The sequence below is a fragment of the Chlorocebus sabaeus genome, chromosome 14 (genome assembly GCF_047675955.1).
Source record: "Chlorocebus sabaeus isolate Y175 chromosome 14, mChlSab1.0.hap1, whole genome shotgun sequence".
Lineage (NCBI taxonomy): Eukaryota > Metazoa > Chordata > Mammalia > Primates > Cercopithecidae > Chlorocebus > Chlorocebus sabaeus.
Window position 1 is genome coordinate 89,293,759 of NC_132917.1, and position 15,488 is coordinate 89,309,246.

General features: G+C 46.8%; 1 non-coding gene across 1 annotated transcript; it reads right to left on the reverse strand.

Annotated features, from left to right (window-relative positions):
* Positions 1-9,205: 9,205 nt before the first annotated feature.
* On the reverse strand, positions 9,206-9,306 carry LOC119622412 (small nucleolar RNA U13). Its single transcript, XR_005239037.2, has one exon. It is a non-coding gene; the product is annotated as a small nucleolar RNA U13 (small nucleolar RNA).
* Between the last annotated feature and the right edge of the window lie 6,182 nt (positions 9,307-15,488).

Sequence of the window (15,488 nt, forward strand, 5' to 3'; positions counted from 1 at the left end):
GGGCAAAGTACCTTTTTCCACCTGCCACTTCACAATGACCCTCCAGCGCCCTCTACTGGCAGAGACTAGCATCAAGCCAACTGGCAAACCAGAGGCGTCCTTTAAGGTCGTTTTGCAGAGTAAAGACTGCTTGGAGCTCAGAGGCAATAATTCCGTAACTTGCACAGGGATACTCATAGTGAGGCAAACAAATTTTTCCCCAACTTCTTGCTTGTCTTTAAAAGTGTTTACTAGAAGGTCGGGCGCAGTGGCTCACGTCTGTAATCCTAGCACTTTGGGAGGCCGAGGTGGGCGGATCACGAGGTCAGGAGTTCGAGACCAGCCGGACCAACAGGGTGAAACCCCGTCTCTACTAAAAATACAAAAATTAACCGGGCATGGTGGCGCGCACCTGTAATCCCAGCTACTCAGAAGGCTGAGGCAGGAGAATCACTTGAAACCGGGAGGTAGAGGTTGCAGTGAGTCGAGATCGCACCATTGCACGCCAGCCTGGGCGACAGAGTGAAACTCCGTCTCAACAACAACAAAAACAAAAACAAAAAGTTAGTCAACTGGAACCTGTTCCCCACCCACTTAGTTCTCTGATCATAGAACCCATAGTTATCAGTGTATTGTGTATCCTTCAGACCTGTTCGATGCTCACATACAATGCTTTATTTTTAAAATTTCCATTTTACAAATTTTACAACAAAATCTTCTGCTTTACACAAATTTAAACTGTTTCGGCAGTTACATCTATTAATTTTTCTTTGATGGTTTCTGGTTTGTATCTTATTTAGGAAGGTCATCCATACTTCAAGATTAAAAACACTTTTCCCATATTTTCTTTGAATACTTTTATATTTTAGTTTTGACACATGTATCTGTAAACCATCTGGGTTTTAATATCTGAATAGAGTGTGAGGTGACGATTAGATTTTATTTTCTTCCAAGCGGGTGGCCATTTAACTGCTTCAGTGTTATCTAATCCATCCTTTCCAGCAGATTCAAATGACTTAATACTGGGGACCCCAGTCCCCAATCATCAGTAACAACTGCCAAGGATGGCTTCATCCCACAGGTCCCTCTCCTCCTCGGGGCCTTCCCGGCCTGGCCCCTTCTTCTCTCTCCCGGACCTTCTCGCATCTTTCGCGGTGTCCCGACCCTGGTGATTCTTCTTGCCGAGTCTGGGCCTCTCTGCACTGCCTGGGGCACCCTCGGCCTTTCTCCTGCCACTGTTCCCTTTGTGTGAGTCTCCCTTCGCACGGTGCTTCCTCTTGAGCTCCTCCCCGTGCCTCCTCCTCAGGCCTCGGTCCCCACAGCCTCTGTCCCCATGGCCCGCCTGCTGGGCGCTGCCGCGGGGCTCCCAGAAGAGGCAACAGGAACCTTCCCTGCCCTGTGTCCCGCGGACGCCTGTGTTCTCTCCCTGCCCAGATGGGCTTAGAAGCCACCGGTGTTTGAAGAAACGGTCCTGATTCTCTTGACTGTGATTTACAGATTCCAGTCTTCGTGGAGCATAAGGAATTTTAGGCCAGGGAGGTACCCGGCTTTCCACGGTCCTCAGTCTTTCCAAGGAAGCCGGGAACAGGTGGGGTCTCCAGAAAGGGAGTCCCTGCTGCTCTGGCCCCCGAGGCTCAGTGGGACCCCTTTCTTGGTACACGGAGTCCTCCTTCACCTTTGTAAAGCAAAGTGTTGGTTGCAATCCTCTGGCTTTCTGCTTTCTAATATAATCCTCCAGTTCATGTTGAAAAGAGTTAGAAGTCTTAGAATTTTCCATTATCTTGATTACGGATGAATCTGTTAGGGAAAATGGGGGGAAGCTTTCTGTTAAATGTATTATTTTGCTATGATTTTTTTGTGTGTCCTAAAGATGAGACTCCAAATTCTAGGGGAGATTATGTTATGTAATATGCTGTAAGTACTACATAGTCACTGATGTTGAAAATATTTCTGACATAGACTGAAAATGATGAAATATAATGGACTAAGAAAATGAGCCTTAAAACACTGTGCAAATTTGAGGATCTATAACTATATAATAAATATAACACATATAGATAGGCATAAGATTTATCAGTGGTTACCCCAGGTTTAGGGGGAACTTAGATAATTTTAGTCTTAATTGTTCTGAATTTTTGCCAAAAATACTATCACTTGTGTGATAAAAAAAGAAAATTAAGTTGTTTCAAGAAAATAGACAATCAACTAATCTAAAATCATTCATAAATTCTACAAAAACAGAACAAGCTAGTCCTGTGCTTATTATATGCCAAGAAAGAAATAATAGAGAGATAATTAAACATATTCCCAGGTCACTCACATTCTATCTATTTTAAATCTAATAGCTGGTGAAAAAACAGGGGAAGACACTATTCTTTTTTTTTTTTTTTTAACAAATGAAGAAACTGAGTCACAGAGAGTTTGGGTTGCTTACTTAAGGTCACACACAGCTGAAAAGTACAGGCAGGATTTAAACCCAGGGAGCGAGGGTTCAGAGCCTGCTGGCTCAGTCATACTCTGTAGCTCAGAATGCTTTTCATCTCTGAGATTTGTACCAACCTTATAGGTGTTTTGGGGACTAAGACAGTGATTACAACTGAAGGACTGGGGACAGCGCTGGGGATGCAGCAAGTGGCCAGTGACTGGTAGCTATTAATATTCTCATTAAGATTCAGGAATAAGGACCAGCAATATTAAATGTTTTACTAGCAGTCTATTCTGAGAACTTGCCTCCATTTTATTTTACTAATTTTTTTTTTTTTTTTTTTTTTTTTTTTTTTGAGTCAGGGTCACTCAGGCTGGAGTGCAATGGCATGACCATGGCTCACTGAAGCCTCGAACTCCTGGGAGACACCCGCTGCTCCACACCTCACAGCCAGCACCATCAACAGGTCCTGCCAACTTCTGTTTTCAAAACCTGTCCAGAATCTGACCAATTCTACCTAAACTGCTCTTGCCTGGGCCAGGGTGCCACATGTCTCCTGGATCAGGGCAGTCACCCTTCTCTGGTCTTCCAGCATCTATTTCCAAACCAGCTGCCAGGATAACCATTTTAATGTGATGTCATCCTGGCTATCTCAAAACCATTAAAGAGCTCAAAATCCTCTGCTCAAAACCATCAGAGGGCCGGGCGCGGTGGCTCATGCCTGTTATCTTAGCATTTTGGGAGGCCAAGGTGGGTGGATCACCTGAGGTCAGGAGTTCAAGACCAGCCTGGCCAACATGGTGAAACCCCATCTCTACTAAAAATACAAAAATTAGCCAGGCATGACGGCAGGCGCCTGTAATCCCAGCTACTCAGGAGGCTGAGGCAGAAGAATCACTTGAACCCAGGAGGTAGAGGCGACAGAACGAGACTCCGTCCCAAAACAAACAACAACAACAAAACCATTAGAGAGCTCCTCCATCTCTCCCTCAGAAGGAAGCTGATTCCCACGGTGCCTACAAGGCCTGACACTGTGGGTCACTCCCTGTCCTGAGGCCTCCAGTTTCTCTCTGACTACCGTCCTCCTGCTCCTCCTCTTCAGCCACACTCCTCTCCCAGCTAGAAGGCAGCAGAGAGGCACACCGTGGCCTCAGGTCCTCCCTGTCCCTAACTCTGTAAAGCTCTTTACCTCTGCACGCACACGGGAAGTCCCCTTGCCTCCCTGGTCTTAGCTGGAAATGTCAACTTCTCAGAGTTTTGACGACCCTCCCCATGGGACACCCTCTGCCCCTTCCCTGCTTGATTTTCCTCCATGACATCACCATTCCCTAATAGAGTGCTTTAAGATACTGAGATACCTTGGGGGATTTGAGACAGGGTCTTGCGCTGTTGCTCAGGCTGGAGTGCAGTGGCACAATCACGGCTCACTGCAGCCTCCTGGGCTGAAGTAATCGATTACTCAATTACTCCCACCTCAGCCACCTGACTATCTGGGACCACAGGCGCACGTGACTACGCCCGGATCATTTTTTGTATTTTTAGTAGAGTTGGGGTTTTGCTGTGTTGCCCAGGCTGGTCTGGATCTGCTGGACTCAAGCAATCCACCCATCTTGGCTTCCCAAAGTGTTGGGATTACAGGCGTGAGCCACTGCGCCCAGCTGAGATGTTAAGATACTGGTTCTCTTGGCTGGGTGGGGTGGCTGACGCCTGAAATCCCGGCACTTTAGGAGGCCGAGGTGGGCGGATCACTGGAGGTAGGAGTTCAAGACCAGCTTGGCCAACATGGTGAAACTTCATCTCTACTAAAAATACAAAAATTAGCTGGGCATGGTGGTGCGCCTGTAGTCCCAGCCACTTGGGAGGCTCAGGCAGGAGAATCGCTTGAACCTGGGAGGCGGAGGTTGCAGTGAGCCAAAATGGCGACACTACACTCCAACCTGGGCAACAGAAGGAGACTCCGTCTCAAAGAAAAAAAAGACCCTGATTCGCATTCTGCATTTCTACCGAGCTCCCTAGCAATGCTGATACCGCTCATACCCAGACTACGCTTTGAGTAGCAAGAACCTCACAATTTAACGTTTACATTTGGTCTTTGTTGTTTTTTTTTTTTTGAGACAGAGTCTCACTCTGTCACCAGGCTGGAGTGCAGTGGCGCCATCTTGGCTCACTACAAGCTCCGCCTCCCGGGCTCAAGCGATTCTCCTGCCTCAGCCTCCCAAGTAGCTGGGACTACAGGCGCCCACCACCACACCTGGCTAATTTTTTGTATTTTTAGTAGAGACGGGGTTTCACCGTGTTAGCCAGGATGGTCTCGATCTCCTGACCTCACGATCCGCATGCCTCGGCCCCCAAAGTGCTGTGACTCCCATTTACAGGCGTGAGTCACCGCGCCCGGCCATTTTACATTTGGTCTGTTTTCTATCTTACTACACTTGGATGTAAGCTCCTCATGGGTAGAGATTCCTTGACTGCTGTTTCCTCAACATGTCAAATTGTGCTTAACGTAGATGCTTAATAAATACTCGCTGAATGAATACATGAGTGAAGAAACGCCAGTGACCTCTCCCCACATGTTCGGGTCCACTAAGAACCCCAGATCTAAGGAGTCCTACCCACTTCAGCTGTGCTTCCCACACAGCCTCCTCTCATTTGCCCCTCATCCATCTTCCTTAACAACTAGCCATCCAAACGTCGCCAACCGTCTGGTTCACCTCTTACCTGGAATCACTGCCATGCATTAGTTTACTGAGAGAAATTTCCACAAAACAGATGGAACCCTCACCTTTAGACTACAGTCGTTGGGGTCGTGTAAGTAGAGGTCCTGGGGGCCTCACAGAGTGCACAGGCCCACCTGCTTAGAACTCAGAAGCAAGTTAGGAGCACTAGCACGGCGCGGGTAGCTTTACTCTGAGCTCCAGGAGAATTCCAGCTTGCTCGCTGCTCAACTGTCCAAGAAAGCAGGAAGCCACACCCGCCCTCCTTCGTCCCCGCCTCTTTCGTTTCAGGCCTCCTCATCCCATAGCTCCACTCTCAGGAGAAACAAATTCAATTACAGACACTAAAGTGATTTAGGAACGCCCAAGTTTATCGCCTTGGAACCAATCAGCCTATAATCTAATCAGTATTATTAAATCCTGTCTGAAGAGTTTATCTTGAAAAAAATTTAATAAAACACTATTACTTTGTGAAATATAGCATACATGCAGAAATGTGCACGAAACAAAAATCTACAGCCCAATGGTTTATCACTAAGACAAAGTCCATCCAAACACCATTCAGGTCAGCAAACAGAACCGAGCCACGTGCCAGATGCGTCTCCTTTCCCTCCTAACCTTATCTGTCCCTTCGTCCCGCACTAGCCTGTGTTTTTTGGGGGGAATCTCATCGTTGCTTTTCTGGATAGTTTATTACTTACATGCAAGTCTCGAAATGCTATAGTTTTGCCTGTTTTTTGGAATGTACTTTATGTAAATACACTTGTACACTGCACTTCTTCGTACAGTGTATTTCTGAATTTTACCACATGTTCATTTTCATAGCTGTATGGTATTCCATTATTGAAAAAAGTATATATATTTCATAGAATATATATGTGTGCATTATATATGTATGGGTGTGTATATAGTGAGAGGGATATTAACAGATTATTGATCTGTTCTAGGCCATTGTGATTGTCCCCAGTCCAGGCCATTTTAAACAACACTGTCATTAATATTCTTGTATATACTTCCTGATATACATAAACTTGCATTACTACAGAGTATTTACCTAGAAGTGGGATTTCTGTGCTACACAGCATGGTATATTCAGCTTTACCAGACATAGTAATACCAAAGGTTTTTCTAAAGGGGTTAATACCAATTTTTTTTTTTTGATATGGAATTTCACTCTTGTGCCCAGGCTGGAGTGCAGTGGTGTGATCTTGGTTCCCTGCGGCCTCTGCCTCCCGGGTTCAAGCAATTCTCCTGACTCAGCCTGCTGAGTAGCTGGGATTACAGGTGCCCACCGCCATGCCTGGCTTATTTTTTGTATTTTTTTTTTTTTTTTTTTGAGACGGAGTCTTGCTGTGTTGCCCAGGCTGGAGTGCAGTGGCGTGATCTCGGCTCACTGTAACCTCTGCCTCCCAGGTTAAACCAATTCTTCTGCCTCAGCCTCCTGAGTAGCTGGAACTACAGGCGACTGCCACCACACCCAGCTAATTTTTGTATTTTTAGTAGAGATGGGGTTTCACCATGTTGGCCAGGCTGGTCTCGATCTCCTGACCTCGTGATCCGCCTGCCTCGGCCTCCCAAAGTGCTGGGATTACAGGCATGAGCCACGGCACCCAGCCAGTTATTATCAATTCACATCCTTCCCCCAGGAGTGTTTGGGGGCTTCACATTCTTTCCAACACTTGGAATTGTCAGACCTTGAATTCTGTATCTAACTGTGATTTTAATCAACATTTCCTGTTTACAATGGTACTGAGTATCTTCTTTGTGTCTATCGGCCAGTGTTTTTCTCTTTTGTGTCATGGGGGTCCAGGTCTCTAGAACATTCTTCTGTTGGGTCGTTTGCATTTTACTTATCTATCTTCTAAGAATGAGCCCTCTGCTGGCTCTGTGTGTTGTGGAGTCTCCCACTGTTTGTCTTGTATTTTCATTCCCTGGGTGGTGGTATCTTTTGGTGGACACTCTTAATTTTAATGTTGTCCAACATAGGAATCAAACTTAACAGGGATAATGGTTTTTGTTGTTGTTGTTGTTGTTGTTGTTGTTGTAGAGACAGAGTCTCCCTCTGTCGCCCAGGCTGGAGTGTGCGGTGGTGCTATCTCGGCTCACTGCAAGCTCTGCCTCCCGAGTGGGATAGTGCTTTTTAATGTCATGTTTAAGATATATTTTCCTAATCCTAGACCAGGGTTTCTCTACCTGGCACTGATGACATTTTGGGTCAGATAATTCTTTGTTCAGAGGGGCTGTCCTGTGCATTATAGGATGTTTAGCAGCATCCCTGGCCTCTACCCACACATAACAGTAGCAACTCCCTTCCAACCTAGTTGTAACAACCAAAAATGTCTTCAGACATTGCCAGAAGTCCCCATGTTTCAGAAACATTGCCATAGATCATAAACATATTCTCATATGATGCCTTATGAAAGCTTCATAGTGGGCCAGTGCGGTGGCTCACGCCTCTAATCCCAGCACTTTGGGAGGCCGAGGTGGGTGGATCACTTGAGGTCAGGAGTTCAAGACCAGCCTGGCCAGCATGGCTAAGCCCTGTCTCTACTAAAAATACAAAAAGTTAGCTGGGCATGGTGGCGCACGCCTGTAGTCCCAGCTACTCAGAAGGCTGAGGCAGGAGAATTGCTTGAGCCCAGGAGACAGAGGTTGCATTGAGCCGAGATCATGTCACTGCAGGCCAGCCTGGATGACAGAGCGAAAAAAAAAAAAAAAAAAAAAAGCTTCATGGTGGCTGGGTGAGGTGGCTCACACCTGTAATCCTAACACTTTGGCAGGCTGAGGAGGGTGGATTGCTTGAGGCCAGGAGTTCCAGACCAGCCTTGCCAACATGGCAAAACCCTGTTGTTTCTACTAAAAATATAAAAATTAGCTGAGCATGATAGTGCGCACCTGTGATTCCAGCTACATGGGAGGCTGAGGCAGAAGAATCGCTTGAACCCAGGAGGCAGAGGTTGCAGTGAGCTGAGATTGTACCACTGAACTCCAGCCTGGGTGACAGAGCAAGACTGTGTCTCAAAATAAATAAATAAATAAATAAATAATAAAAGCTTCATAGATATATAATTCAACTGGAATTGATTTTTGTGCAAGCCATGAGGCAGGCATCCTACTTCATTTGTTTGAAGATATGGTGGGGGGAACGCAAAGGGTTTGTGTTTTTTTCTGTTCTCTCACTCAACAATCAACACAGAAGACTTCTGTGACCAAACGTATGGGGTTTCCCCCCACACACCAAGCGAACAGTCAATTCTGCAGCTGACACCAGTGGGTGTGCTCTAATCTAATTCAGTTCTCACACTCTCAACCTGGAGATGGCATCAGGTCCCACAGGTTGAGGACTCAGTCCCCAAGACTGCCCCATCCCCAACTTTGGAGGCCAGTTGCAAGTCCCAGCCTGTTTCACTTGTGCTTCTGATCAACCAGCTATGAATTAGAGTTCCCAGGACTTCCTCCTTAGGTTCAGTTAATTTGCTAGAGTGGCTCACAGAACTCGGGGAAACACTTACTTATGGTTGCTAGTTTATTATAGAGCATATTAGGAAGGATACCAAAGAACACTAGATGAAGAGATGCAGAGGGTGAGATATGGGGGAAGGGGGCGGAGCTTCCAGGTCCTCCCCAAGCTCCTCCCCGGTGTTCCACCCTCCAGGAACCGCCATGTGTTCAGCTGTCCACAAGCTCATCTGAACCCTGTCCTTTTGGGTTTTTATGGAGGCTTCACTACATAGGCATGATTGATTAAACCACTGGCCATTGATCAACTTAGCCTTCAGCCCCTCTCCCCTCCCTGGAGTTGGGGGGCAGAGCCGAAAATCCCACCCTTCTAATCCTGCCTTTGTCTTTCTGGTAACCAGCCCCCTTCTGAAGCTACCTAGTGGCTGCCAGCCATCAGTCAACTCATTAGCACACAAAAATATATCACTTTGGAGAGTCTAAGGATTTTAGGAGTTGTATGCCAGGAAATGGGAAGAAGACCAAATGTGTATCTCACAATATCACATACCATACTTTTCCAACACCATTTGTTGAAGTTTGTCTTCCACACTGCTCTGAAGTTCTTTGTTATTTTATTTTTTTCTCACGTCAGACTGGTAACAGGCAGACCTTACCAGGTTTGAGAAAGGCACATCCCACACATGAGTGTGAAAACCCAATCATCATGCTTATGAACTGCAAACAGATCTGCCTTTGTTATTCAACAAATGTCCATTTGTTCATGGTTCTGCTTCTGGTTTCTGTACTCTGTCATATCTTTGCACCAGTACTCCTCTATCTTCATTACTTAGTTTCATGAGAAGTCTTTATATTTGCTAGAGTAAGTCATCTCCCTATTCCTGTCTTTCCGTATTCAAGTATGTGTTGATTTATCTTGGCATTTTGTTTATATATAAACTTTAAATCTGGCTCATCAATTTCTGTAAACACTTGCAGTTTTGCTTGGGGCTACACTGAATCTGTAGGTTAATTTGAGGAGAACTGACATCTTTCCAGCGTTAGAACTTTCAGTATATGAACATGGCTTATGCCTCCATTTATATGAGCATTCTTTATTCTTTTATGTTTCCAGATGATGGACTTTGTTCGCCAAACTTCTCCTAGAATCCTGAAAGGCCACACATTTTAAGCCCTAGGCCCAATGTCACATATAATGCCTGTGCAATTCGTGGGTTTATTTATGTCAGACGTAATTTCAATTTTTACATTTTTATTTATTTATATTTTGGGGACAGGGTCTCACTCTTACCCAGGCTGGAGTGCAGTAGCGTGATCATGGCTCTCTGAAGCCTCGACTTCCCGGGCTCCATTGACCCTCCCACCTCAGCCTCCTCAGTAGCTGGGACCACAGGCGTGTGCCACAGGAATGCACACATGCACAGGTGTGTGCAGTAGAGACAGGCTTTCACCATGTTGCCCAGGCTGGTCTCCGAACTCCTGAGCTCAAGTGATCCTCCTGCCTTGGCTTCCCAAAGTACTAGGATTACAGGTATGAGCCATGGCACCCAGACAGGCATAATTTCAAGTACTGAAGAAGCTTACAAAGATAAGGACTTTATTAAAAGAATATTTGCAGGCTGGGTGCAGTGGCTCACTCCTGTAATTCCAGCACTTTGGGAAGCCCAAGGTGAGCGGATCACCTGAGATCAGGAGCCTGAGACCAGCCTGGAAACATGGTGAAACCTCATCTCAACTAAAAATACAAAAATTAGCCAGGCGTGGTGGCGCGCGCCTGTAATCCCAGCTACTTGAGAGACTAAGGCAAGTGATTCGTTTGCATCCGGGAGTTGGAGGTTGCAGTGAGCCGAGATTGTGCCACTGCACTCCAGCCTGGGCGACAGAGTGAGACTCTGTCTCAAAAAAAAAAAAAAAAAAAAAGGCCGGGCGCAGTGGCTCACATCTGTAATTCCAGCACTTTGGGAGGCCGAGGTGGGCAGATCACGAGGTCAGGAGATCCAGACCATGCTGACTGACACGGTGAAATTCTGTCTCTACTAAAAATGCAAAAAAATTAGCTGGGCGTGGTAGCGGCCGCCTGTAGTCTCAGCTACTCCGGAGGCTGAGGCAGGAGAATGGCATGAACCTGGGAGGCGTAGCTTGCAGTGAGCCGAGATCCTGTCACTGGACTTCAGCCTGGGCGACAGAGCGAGACTCCGTCTCTAAATAAATAAATAAATAAATAAATAAATATTGCAATATGAAGAAATTTGGGAGAAAGGAAGATAAAGTGGGAGAAGAAACAAAATGGAGGCCCCTGCAAGTCCAGGCTGTGTAGCTGCCCCGTCTGGGTGAGAGATTATTGTCACCATTTAGCAGGCAGGCACAGATTTCACCTTTGGGCAGCCCTGAATGTCAGGCTCAGCACCACGAAATTTCACACTTTATTGTGGGCTCCCATTGTTGCGCTCTGATTATTTGATTCAGCTAACATGGTACTGGCACATTTCATCTTCAAATAACCCTTGCTGAGGCAAATTTTTTTTTTTTTAATTCCATTTTAAGATGAAAAGTAAGGTTAAAGAGGTTAAGTGACCTGCCCTTAGCCACGTATACAAATTAGCATGTTCAAGTCCATCTTCTGAGTCCAAGGCCAATGCCTGCCCTCCTTCCATTCTACCTCCCCACAGTGTGTGGGATTTCTGCTCTTGCTGTTTTATAAGCTCTGGACACTTGAAAGATATCTAATATACAGAAGGCAGATGCTAGTTATTATCAGACAAGCTGAAGTGAAAGCACGAAAGGGCTCAGGAATCACTTCTTTTCTTTCTTTTTGTTTTTTTTTTCCTTTTTTGAGATGAAGTCTCACTCTGTAGCCCAGGCTGGGCTACAGTGGTGCAATCTCAGCTCACTGCAACCTCTGCCTCCGGGGTTCAAGCGATTCTCCTGCCTCAGCCTCTCGAGTAGCTAGGACTACAGGCATGCATCACCACGCCCCGCTAATTTTTGTATTTTCAGTAGAGACATGATTTCACCATGTTGGCCAGGCTAGTCTTGAACTCCTGACCTCAGGTGATCCAGCCGCCTCTGCCTCCCAAAGTGCTGGCATTACAGGCCTGAGCCACTGAGCTGGGCCAGGAATCACTTCATGATGGCATTACCAAGGGCTGTAGATGCTGAAATTTATCAGAAAGGGATATTCTTGTTTCTGTGATGGACAAGCGCTGCCCCACCCAGACTCCTTAAGGCTCTTCCAGCCCTGAAATAAACCGTGGTGTGGAGCATTTATATGCTAAAGAGATCACTTTCTTGCTTGCTTTATCCATTATTTCCATGGCTCTCTCTTGTCCCAAAGCTGCTCCTGTGTCTACGGTTTCACCCTGGAGGGCCAAAAGTTCCAACAGGCAAGTAAAGCCTATGCTTGCTTAGCCCACAAAGGGGGAACAAGTACTGCATACCTCCCATTTCAACATCTCTTTTGGGGGTACCAGGGTATACAACTCCCTTGTCCTGATTTTATTATTTATTTATTTTTGAGACAAGGTCTGCCTCTATCACCCAGGCTGGAGTTCAGTGGAGCTATAACAGCTCACTGCAGCCTTGACCTCCCTAGGCTCAAGTGATCCTCCTACCTCAGCCTCCCAAATAGCTGGGACTACAGGCGTACAACACCATATCCGGCTAAGTTTTTGTATTTCTTTCTAGAGACAGGGTTTTGCCACTGTCCAGGCTGGTTTCGAACTCCTGGGCTCAAGTGATCTATCCACCTCAGCCTCCCAAAATGCTAGGATTACAGGCTTGAACCACCATGCCTGTCCTGTCCTGGTTTGTAACAGATGAGGTGAGGCTGCTATGCAGCTTTTATTTTGAAAAAGAACTATGCAGTTAGATTTCCCTGACTGTTCTTTCCTCAAAGAGCAACTCATTTCTCCATCTTCCTTTAATCTTGTCATAATGTATCCAAGGATGATGTAAGTCCACCTCCACCAACAGTAGAAGAAAGACTCAAAAACACCACACCTTTACCAATCAATGGCTGTGTCCTCAAACTCAAGCCCTCAGGAGTAAATAAGTTTTGCAAATGAAATTTTATTTTACCTATAGAAAGACCAAAGATTTTTAATCAAAAATGCAATTTATTGCTTCTACCCAAGATCAAGGGTAATATCTGTGCTTATTATGTAATATCTGACACATCCACTAGCTGAGAACAAAATAATAAGTGGGTTTTAGGAGCAGAAGATAGTGTAATCTTGCTTTATCCACAAGGTGTGCAGGTTCAACAATGCAGTCACAACCAGAACAACAGTGCTCCAGATAACTGATGACTCTAGTACAGCTCTGGCCCTCATGCTCTCAGTTTTAATATGAAACCTGCCTTTTTCCCTTTTATTTTTTATTTTTTTTTACTTTTATTTTTTGAGGCGGAGTCTCCCTTTGTCTCCCTGGCTGGAGTGCAGGGGTGGATCTCTGCTCAGTGCAACCTCTGCTTCCAGGGTTCAAGTGATTCTCCTGCCTCAGCCTCCGGTTTAACTGTGATTACAGGCGTGCACCACCACGCCCCAGCTAATTGTTGTATTTTCAGTAGAGACAGGGTTTCAACATGTTGGCCAGGCTGGTCTCGAATTCCTGACCTCAGGGTATCTGCCCACCTCTGCCTCCCAAAGTGCTGGCATTACAGGCGTGAGCCACCACACCTGGCCTTTCCTTATTTTTTTTGAGATAAGGTCTCTGTCACCCAGGCTGCAGTGCAGTGGCTCGATCTCAGCTCAGTGAAATCTCCACCTCCCAGGTTCAAGCAATTCTCCTGCCTCAGCCTCCTGAGTAGCTAGGATTACAGGCGCCCGCCACCAAGTCCAGCTAATTTTTGTATTTTTAGTACAGATGGGGTTTCACCATGTTGGCTATGCTGGTATTTTTATTTTTTTATTGAGACAGAGTCTCGCTCTGTTGCCCAGGCTGGAGTGCAGTCGCGGGATCTTGGATCACTACAACCTCCAACTCCCCGCCCACCCCCCGGGGTTCAAATGATTCGTCTTTGCTGGGATTAGAGGCGCCCACCACCACGCCTAGCTAATTTTTGTATTTTTAGTAGAGACAGGGTTTCACCATGTTGGCCAGGCTGGTCTCAAACGCCTGACCTCAGGCGATCCTCCCGACTTGGCCTCCCAAAGTGCTGGGATTACAGGCGTGAGCCACCATGCTTGGCCTCCTTTTTAGCTTTATTTGTTATTTTTTGAGACAGGGTCTTGCTCTGTCATCCAGGCTGGAGTGCAGTGGCACAATCACGGCTCCTTGACCTCTTGAGTTCATGCAACAATCCTCCCACCTCAGCTTCTTAGGTAGCTGGGACTACAGGCATGAGCCACCACACCCAGCTAATTAAAAACTTTTTTTTTTTTTTTTTGGTAGAGTGCCAGGTGCAGTGGCTCATACCTGTAATCCCAGCACTTTGGGGTTGGGTGCGAAGATCGCTTGATCCCTGAGCCCAGATCCCAGGAGTCTGAGACTAGCCTGGGTAACGCGGGGAAAACACCTCTACAAAAACCAAAACCAAAACCATACATACATATGAAAACAAAAAACTTCACACTTGTCCATTGTTGTGGCACGCGCCTGCTATTCCAGAGGCTGATGTGGATGAACCCAGGAGTCCAAGGATGCATTGAGTGAGCCAGAATCGCGCTGTCTCAGAAGACTCAAGTCTTGCCATATTTGCTCACATTGATCTTGAACTCCCCGGCTCAAACAATCTTCCTTCAAAAGAGCTGGGATTGCTGTGCGTCAGCCACCTCATTTTGGAAAATTTAATCGAAACGGCAGACCTATGTCTTCTAAATTGCTAGCATGCCTGTCTTTTCTTATTAGTATTTATGAGATGACGGGCACTGGTCGATGAATGCACAAAATAGACCAAGCTCCCATTTCCACCTCCTGCTTCCAAATAAATCCTGCGTTTAATACTCTACTTTTAAATACCAGAACAGACTCGTGTACTAAACTAATAAAAACAAACACTACATTTAAATTCTAACCAAAAAAAGCCTATAAACCAATTGCAGTTGTCGGGGCCCTCCCAGGTCCTCCCTTCTTGCACTCACCTTAAGGTCACGGTGAGAAACCTCATCTTCGGTAAAAATCTCACTCGTTTTATGATGTAAACATTATATTGAAAACATACCCTCTTTGAGACATTTTGTCTGCTTCTTGACAGTGACTTTCGATCTTTTTCGCCCCTTTTCCTTGGTCGCGAGGGCCGTCATTTGCATGTCCCGCCCTCCCTGCGCCCAGGAGGCGTGGCCACCAAGGGGCCCGGTCCTGCACAGCGCCCCGGGGAAGCTGGTTTGGAAGCTCTGGAGCGATCCCACTGCCGGGTAAAGGACAGTATTTGCCCAGAACGGAAGGGAATTTGGGATGAAGTTGCCGTAAGAGTGTGGGACGAAACTGTTTCGGGCAGAGCAGTCGGAACTCACCTGAGGAAAGCATGGGGGGAGGAGTCACTAATATGAATGAGTGGCACGGACAGGGCGGCCTTGCAGCGCCCTCGGTGTTGGAAGGGAAGATCGTGCAGCGCCATGGGGACCAGGGTGGCGAGCCGCAGCTGGGGTGGGGGTGAACGCCGGTCAGGGTGCCTTGGAGTGGATTCTGTCCTCGGGAGCTGCGGTTCTTACTCCTCTGCCGTCACCGGCGGGCGACCTTAGACAGGGAGTGAAATGCAACGGGAGCCCTGGAGGGAGGGTGAAGCCGCGCGTGCAGGAGGAACCTACTATTGGCGAGTTCAGGCCCCGCAGCTGCGGAGGTGGGGGACCCTGTGTGGCGGCCTGCTGAGCGGCTGCGTGCTCCGCGGTTGGAGGGGGGAACCTCCAGCCCACCTCCTTTTTTCAGCCTAGAAACCGCTAGTTACCCCCTTTCTTATGCGACCAAGACAGTAA